The following is a 7945-nucleotide window of genomic DNA, read 5'->3' as shown; positions in this document are numbered from 1 at the left end:
GTGGGTCAGGGCCACCCATTAATTTTTTTTAGCAAAAAAAGAAGCATAAGGAAGCCTTCACAATGTGGTTCTGATTTTTTTCCTTTTCTGAGTTTAAATCAGGAGATGGCAACAAATTGAGAGTCAAGCACAACTAGGAACTGAAATCATGTCCAAGAGTCACCCCAGAGGTGCTGTGATGGGGCATCTGCAGCCAGCAGCAAGGGCTCTGCTGCCGCCACTGGTAGACTCACTGCAAGGGGTGACATTCCGGGGACTCCTGCCCATAACGTCCAGAAGACCGGGCTGTGGATGACGCTCCTCTCACCCCTGTTAGCCTTCTGAAGTCCTGACGTCTGGCCACACTGACAACCCCTACTCCTCCCGTCAGGCCTTGACTGGAGTTCATTCGGTCTGGGCGCAAACAGAACTGATGACCAGAAGGAAAATGAGTGGAGCAGGAGAAACCCTTCTCAACTAGAGGACGGTGACAGGCACCTGCTAGCTTCATCACAGCTGTGGAGATTTCAATCTTGTCTGTACTTCCAAGCCTGGCTTCTTTAGACATAGTTGCACTCGCTATAATAGCCACTGTAACGACGTGCGTGCTCTTTCGTGGGTGGGATTGTTCACTGGGTGGTTCAGTGTGTGGGTGCTAGCCCAGCGGGCTGGATCTACTTCCTCCTGGTCCACCACTTACTGACCTCTGATGAGTGCCTCAACTTTATCTTAGTTTGCTCAACCGTGAAACGAGGATGATGATCTCGGGGTTGTACGACTTTCCAAAGAGTTACTGCATGTAAAACACTTGGAGCAATGTCCCAAACTGGTAAATACTCTATAAATGTTTCTTGTGCTAATGTCTGGTATGAGACACTACCTACGTGGGGAAAACACAGAAGACAGATGTGGCCCTTAATCAGAGGAAATCCAGGCAAGCAGGGTAAGTTGTTTCACAGTTAAATAATTTGTCCGGCTCACAAAGCAGCATTTGGTTGCAGAACCCAGATACCGTACCACTGCTCTGCGCTGCTCAGAGAAGGAGCCACAAATGAAGAGAAAATCATGAGTCAGTTGAAACAGCAGGACCATGACCACTGGGACCTAAGATGCTAGGTGAGGCTGAGATGTCCAAGGCCCGAGTGACGTCCCTGCCTCGTATACGCAGCCTGGGAGATGTGCCACTCGTTTGTCATCTGATGATAACGTAGTCATGAAAAATCATATTCTTTGAAGGATGGTTAATTAACCTGACAAGTCCGAGATTATAACAAATGACCCAGAAGGGAAAGAATCCATCATAGCCTGGACCCAGCCCCGTATGGTCTTCCCGCAGCAGCCCCTTCTGCACACGCCATCTTAGGGGACGGGAGCCTCATGACTCCTCCAGGCCAGTTGTCCCTGTTTTCTCTCATAAATCTCTGAGCAAGTTCTAGGTCATTCTTCAACATGTGTTTTTAACCCCAATTCACAGGCTTGCACACCAGCAGGAACGTGGGCTCGCTCTCTCCAAATGCAGCCCAACCTTGGCCCCCTAAAGCTGCCACAGGAGATGCGAGACCCTGCCGCAGACCCCTCCCGAGGCCAGCGCTCCTCGGGCTCTCCACGTCCCAGGCGAGGGCCCCAAGTCTGGGTGGCGACTGCCCTCTCTCTCCCTGCCCACATCAATCTATCAGCAAGTCCTGGCATCTCTCCCCTAAGGTCCATCCCAAACCCACCATCCTCTGCCTCTTCGCCACTGGAGCCACACTCGCCTTTCGCTTGGACTGGGGCACAGACGCCTAGGCGACCCTAGGGTTGGGAGAGATGTTGACATGTGATGCCTCATGTAAAACCCGGCTGACGTGATGAAAGTTGCACTCAGCTCCACTCAGCTCGGCCTCCCTCTGCCTAGGCAACCCTGCTCAGAAAGGAGCTTTAACTCCTCCAAACTGCCATCTATGTCTTAGAATTGTATGATGTGTGTACTTTTAACACGTAGAGGAGCATACACAGACACACATGTTTATTTGTTAATGTATTGATTTTAATTTATAGATTCAAAGTAAACATACTTTTAATTTATAGATCTGTAGATTGATACATCTATAGATGATTTTTAATTTATTGACCTTGCCAGATAACCCTCTCCCATCTCACCTTCCCCTCCTCCTGGACCTGAGTCCTGCAGGCCCCAAATGTGGCCATACCGTTAGATCCTGGCTGGCTACTGCCATCTGCAGCTTGGTGTTTGAGAGTCATCTGTCCCTTTGCCTGTGGCCATGTTATTCTTCATGCTGCGTGGGCTGGGGGGTGGGGAACGGTATGTGTTTTGGAGGCCCCAGGGCCTACTGGGCTGACAGAGCAGTGGTTATCCCAGTTCCAGGCTTCTGCTCGCAGACTCCCTAACCGCAAGGTGAGGCTCCCGTGCCAGAATGACCCTGACTCCAGATGTTGCACCTGCAGACACAGTGACTTGTTGGGGCTGCCAGTCACTTCCAAGAGCCTCCCCTTGGAGCCCCTGACCCAGGAGCTGCTCTGGGCAGGGGCTGTGAAGAGGGGCTTCAGAGATCTTCCAATGGCTCTGGAAGGACTCCCAGAGGGAAGCCATTGAGCTTGGGTTTGGGGCACAAGCTAAGGAGACCTCAATGCCAAGGGCCCCCAGCCCATTCTACCTCCCAGATGACGTCAGCCTTTACCACCCAAGGAGAGGATGCTGGTCTTCAGCATATTTCTCTGTTTTTTACACAGGAAACCTTGTGTGGGGCTGAAACAAAACCAGAGTCCCGTGGTGGTGCCAGGAAAATATGTCACGAGGTGGAACGGGGGAGAGGACCCACAGTTCTGTGCACCGGAGCACTTGCCTTCGGTTCGCTAGTGCTCCTGCCGCTCACAAACCAGATGTCTTAATTAAAATGCTGCTAAAGGAAGCAAATCAATTAGCAGGTCCCTTCCAAGATGGTTTATTCTATGTTACACACAGAAAACTGCTTATGAACGTCGCATCACCACTTTCGGTTATCAGTTAACAAAGGCTGCTAATGAACAACATCGTTACCAAGTCAGATGAAAGACGCCCTGGGAATCCAGGCAAATTATGATAACACAGTGCTCCGTGTCGAAATATAGCTCCTCTTTCGTCACACGCGAGGAGGGTAGCCCAGTCCAAGGAGAACCACCCCGGTCTCTGCTGATGAGAGGGCAAAGAGTCTTCCGCGACCCAGTCCCGGAAATACAGGCCGGCATCACGGACGAAAGGAGTGATCATGGGGCCTGTACCACGGAACCCTACTTTGACGGCAACAATGGAAGGACATGGGTTTCCTGAGCCTCTACCATTCGTGTCTTTCACGCAAACGCCAGGCAAGTTGTAATAATATCCGCAAAGTAATGACATCAGGATAGCAACAATAGCTCACACGTGTAGAGCTCTGTATAAGGCATGGCATCTGCTGTCTCACTTAGTCCTCACTTGGCTCCGTCATTTGGAGGTCTGCAGAGCTGCAGGCCCATTCACGACCGTCGGGCCCTCCCCCTGCCGCCCACCTGCCATTTCCCCTCCAGGTCAGACTCTTACAGACAGTACTAGAAACTGCCTCATGTTTCAGGGCTCTTGAGTGTTCACAGGGTCTGTCTTTAACATGGGATTTTCCTGGAAGCTAAGAAGGTGAGGCCAACAGTTCTAGAAAGTGCTGCCTAGCTGCTGATAAGATGGTAGTGCTCAGGAAGTTGTATCTCAGGTTCGATTCCCGTGTTCATGAGCCATTTGCTGTGAGTAGTTTTCACTGACATGGACACAATGCCATCATAGAAACATGAACAGCTCCAACACAGGGGACTACGAGAGGTGGTGTAAATTTTTTGGCTTCCATCTTTTCTTACTGCTGGCTAACGCACTCAGGCCTCCCTCTGTGCAGCCAGATTCTTGCAGAAGAGGAGTGACATTTTCTTCATGACACAGGGACAGTAGGTTCTGTTCCTTCCATTACTTGCCTCCAGTGTTGAGTCCATGTGAAGGTCTATCACCAGCCACGCGTGTTCGAATCAAAGCGTCCTGAGACCGTAACTGCCCACGATTGGTTGCCCACATGGCTGAACCCCTCCTGATGCAACTGTCATCTAAAGCTCAATCACTCGTGCATCTCTGGAAGGCAAGAGAACCATCAGGAAGACATTGACAGAGTGACTGTGCTTTACCTCATCGTCACACATGTGTCTGTGACACACATAAACAGGTATGAAGGAGTTCACCAGCAAATCCCAGCAAGGTGGGCATTTCCTCGTGCAGCGCAGAAAGGAACCTAAAGACCAGGCTTCTGCATACGGGGAGAGAGCTTGGCCTGGAGCTTGCTCTCTGCCTGCCAACCCTGAGCCCACAGGACCAGACCTCACCAACGCTGATGTCGCAAGGGGAAGACGCCATTCCTTGAGGTTAATAAGCATATTTCAGGGAAAGTGGCCCTTTCTGCAGTTGAAGATTTTGTGCTTATTTGGGCAGATGCTACAAGGAACAAAGCAGACCTCTAGGAATGCGACTGGACAGTGATGCTTTCAGGTCTGAACTACGAGCTGTTACTGGGGGGGGTACTTCTCTGACTCAGTGTCCCAGCTTTGACAGAAGGGCAGGGAAAGACAGACGTATAAAACAGGAGGAACACAGAAGAAAAGATGAGGTCATCAAACCAGACCCTCATACAAGACAGCTTGGGCTGAAAGTCGGGCAGAGATCCTGCTGTGGCCACGCACAGCTAGGGCCTCACAGACCTCCCTGCACTGAGAACAAATTCACACCCTCACTGCAGTTCCACATGGACACCATGCGTGGTTATGATAGAATGACATATTTACGCTTACACTGAATGATGCACAATTGTTTCTGACATTCCACTGTGCATATTCAGCCGCAATCTCTTGACATCTAACTCACATCTTCCCAGGAGAGAAGAGACACCAATGGCAGGAAGACAGACCAAGTCGGAGACCCAAGCTGGACAGCACGTAGTCACCCACCCTGTGCATGAGGACCAAGAGCACAGGTCAAGGTCAGAACTCTAGAGCTTGACAGCACTGAAGACAAGGAAGATGTGGAAACAAGCAAGGTCTGGTGAGGGGAAGGGGAGAGAGGCGTGGATTCCAGGCGAGGGCCTCAAAAGCTGTCAGGTGTTGGTGCTTCTCGCAGTGATGCCTCTGGAAATGGACCCATCACCAGCCACTGGAGAGCCAAGCACACCTGCAGGGAAAGGTAAGCCGGGCAGAGTCTGGCATAGCATCTGCTGGCTGGACTAGCTGGTGGATGAGGCCGTGTGACATCCTGCGCTGGCCTCAGGACAAAGAGCAAGAGAGTTCTGGATACTGTACAATGTCGTGGCTGCTAAACTCAAATCTTTCACTGTGTCCTCCAAGAATCACATAGACCAACAAGGAGAGAAGGAAAACAACAAAAACAGAGCTAAAACTGATAACGAGGGCACCTATCCATTTTGGTTGGCCCAGCACAGTCTCAGGGTGTATCTGTGGAAGACACCTTATTGCCTGTCAATACCAAAAAGACCTTTCACAAAATGCAACACCCATTTCTAATTTTTAAAACTCAGTAAAATAGGAACTGAAGAATGCTTCCTTAACATGATCGAATATGCGCACTTCAGCTCTGACGCTGGTATCTCACTTGACGGAAACCACCTGTGGATGTCCCACCGAGGCCAAGCACCAGGCAAGCATGTGCACTGCCCCCACTGCTAGCATTGCTGGTTTCAGCCAACGCAACCAGAGAGGAGAAAACCATTAGAGGGATAAGAACTGGGGAAGAAGGTCTCCCTTTTGGCAGATGACACAGTATCATGAAAACTCAAGGGATCAAGGAGTACACAAACACAAACAGTAGAAGCATTCAATAAGGCAGCCACTGTAATGTTAATGTACAAAAGAAATCAATATGCAATCGATGACCAGGGAGGAGACATAATGAGAAACTCCATTTAAAGAGCAACAAAGATATGAAATACTTAGGAAAAAACTTAAGAAATGTGAAGACCCTATGAGAGTAAAACCTGAAAACTCTCTTGAAACACACAAAAACAATTATGTCCTTTCCCTGGTGGAGGATTTAACATAGTAAAGAAGTCGATCATCTTCAATTTAATATGTAAGTGTAATGCAACCCCAATAAAAATATCAAGATGTTTGTGTAGAGGGATTCTGGAGTTGATTCTAAAGTTCACATGGAAAAATAAACATGCGAGAATAGCTGGACTAGAGTAGCAAGAATGTGCCCCTGGGAAGGAAACACACCGTGCACGTGCGCGGGCGGGAACCAGCCCCATCAGGTCGCAGGGGACACCACGAGGCCTCCCCAGGTGAGAGCGTGGCACTGGCACGTGAGTGATCTCAAACACCGTTGGAGTAACACGAAGTCTGGAATAGCCTTCGTGCATATGGAAATTTAGAGTGTCGTAAAAGTAGCAAACGAAACACTGGGAAAACAGGGTGGTTTTCAAAAATAATGTTGAAATAATTGGATTGCCATTTTGGAAAAAGATAAAATTGGATCTATTGCTTATACCAGAATAAATGCCAAATGGATCAGAGATCTAAGTGAAAAATAAAACTATACAAGTACTGGAAAAGGTATATATGTACCTACATACACATATATGTAGACATTTTTTAATTGTATAAAAATTGCATATATATGTAAAAATATTATTTAATTAAACATATTTTTGTAAAAGTAACACAGGAAGGATCAACCAAGAAGTACTAAAAATAGTAATTTCGCAGCAGTGAGTGGGGACAGGGGACAGTAGACAGTTGTGGCAGCAAGACTTCCTTGAGTTTACTTTCTACGTAGCTTTCTTCGTCTTTGAACCATGTACATGTTTTACATTTTCAAAAATTAAATTAAATTAAAAGGATAAAAAAGGGAAACATTCAAATAGCATACACATTAAAACAAGTGTTTCTTATCCAATTGCTAATGTAACTACACAGAAAAAGTAAATAATTCAGTTTGAACACAATACTCTTACTGCATACAAGAGCTAAACTCCGTAAGTAAAAAGCGTTGCAAGGAAACCTTCAAGTTCACGAAGCAAGTCTGTAGCTGTACAGTGCTGTGATTTCTAGAAGTATCTTGTGCATATTATAGGATAGAGCAAATGAGTAAAAACATTTATGTGGTTGAGAACTAGAGTTTTACCCTAGATGAGGCAATATAGAAATACGGTGGGGAAAGCTTAGGAAGAACCTTATGGTATTGAGTTCGTAATTGAAATACACGTTTCTGGACTCTCCACTGAAAGGGCACAGAAGCAATGATGCCTCAGTAGCCCCTAGCACACGTGGTGCTCAGATCTCAGTTCCTAAATATCAGTCCACAGTAACAAAACAGAAAAAAAGGAAAACAGGGGTGCTTGGGAAAATCGGTGATTCCAGGTTGGAGCAGCAAAAGGTATCTGGGATAGTGACAGAAGTCCAGGAAGTGCTCAGAGCCTAGCGGGGTCCTGTCCAAAGGGCACAGGAGCCACCGAGAAGTGACCCGCACTGTCCAAATGTGGGACAACTTGAGCATCAGAAAGGATCATGGTGATAATGAATTGAAGTGCATTGAAGTCCGCAGTAACAATGCTCGACCAGCAGGAGAAAGAGAAACAGGAGAACCCTTTCCTCCAGTGAGTGGCCACCATTCGGTGTAGAGGGAATGCTAGAAGTAGAAAGTCAGTATTTTGTAACCACCAATGACAATAACTGATTCAAGCAGGATCACGAATCGATGTGAAATCACTGAGTGAGGAACTATTGGGGGTCAAGATATTCACAAGTTCTCAAAGTTCCTCCCCCAGATTATTTACTCCTTGCAAAGCGGAAACTTTTAATCTCTACAGTGCAGGGATCTAGCAGCCACTTTCTTTTTTTTTTTTTTTGAGACAGAGTCTCACTGTGTTGCCCTGGCTAGAGTGCTGTGGCATCAGCCTAGCTCACAGCAACC

This window comes from Propithecus coquereli, unplaced genomic scaffold (genome assembly GCF_000956105.1).
Source record: "Propithecus coquereli isolate 6110/MARCELLA unplaced genomic scaffold, Pcoq_1.0 Scaffold351, whole genome shotgun sequence".
In the NCBI taxonomy this organism is placed as follows: Eukaryota; Metazoa; Chordata; class Mammalia; order Primates; family Indriidae; genus Propithecus; species Propithecus coquereli.
Note: the sequence above shows the minus strand (reverse complement) of the source record.